Source organism: Octopus bimaculoides, chromosome 21 (genome assembly GCF_001194135.2).
Source record: "Octopus bimaculoides isolate UCB-OBI-ISO-001 chromosome 21, ASM119413v2, whole genome shotgun sequence".
Taxonomy (NCBI): Eukaryota; Metazoa; Mollusca; class Cephalopoda; order Octopoda; family Octopodidae; genus Octopus; species Octopus bimaculoides.
Window position 1 is genome coordinate 33,643,933 of NC_069001.1, and position 493 is coordinate 33,644,425.

Below are 493 nucleotides of genomic sequence, written 5' to 3' on the forward strand. Positions count from 1 at the left end.
GGGGGGGGGGGCAGTGCTGGATTAAATACGCGCCCTTGTTTAATTCCATCTGTCATCGCAAACTCGCTTGAGATATTACTATCTTGTACTACAAATGCCTGAATTCCTTTGTGCAGGGATCTGATCAAATTGACGAACCTTCGAAAACATCTGTTTCTTAAGAACCACCCAAAGTCCATCACAGAAAAGAAGTGGGTAAATTGGTGGAATGCGATGATGGAACAGAAGGAAAAGGCGAAGTCGGAAGGAAAGATAATCGGAAAGGCAGAATTTAAAAATATTAGAACAATACTTTTTTCTACAGAAAGAGTTTAGAAGCGGAAAAAGCGATAGCCAAAATAAAAGGATTAGTAAGGCTGAAATTAGAACCCGGAACGTTTGAAGAAGAAACGGTAGAGATGGACTATATGTAATCTGAACTTTTCTCCCCCTTATTTATTAATTTTTTTTTTACGGAATCCCACGTTTTAGGCTATGGAGATTCCGATTCTGA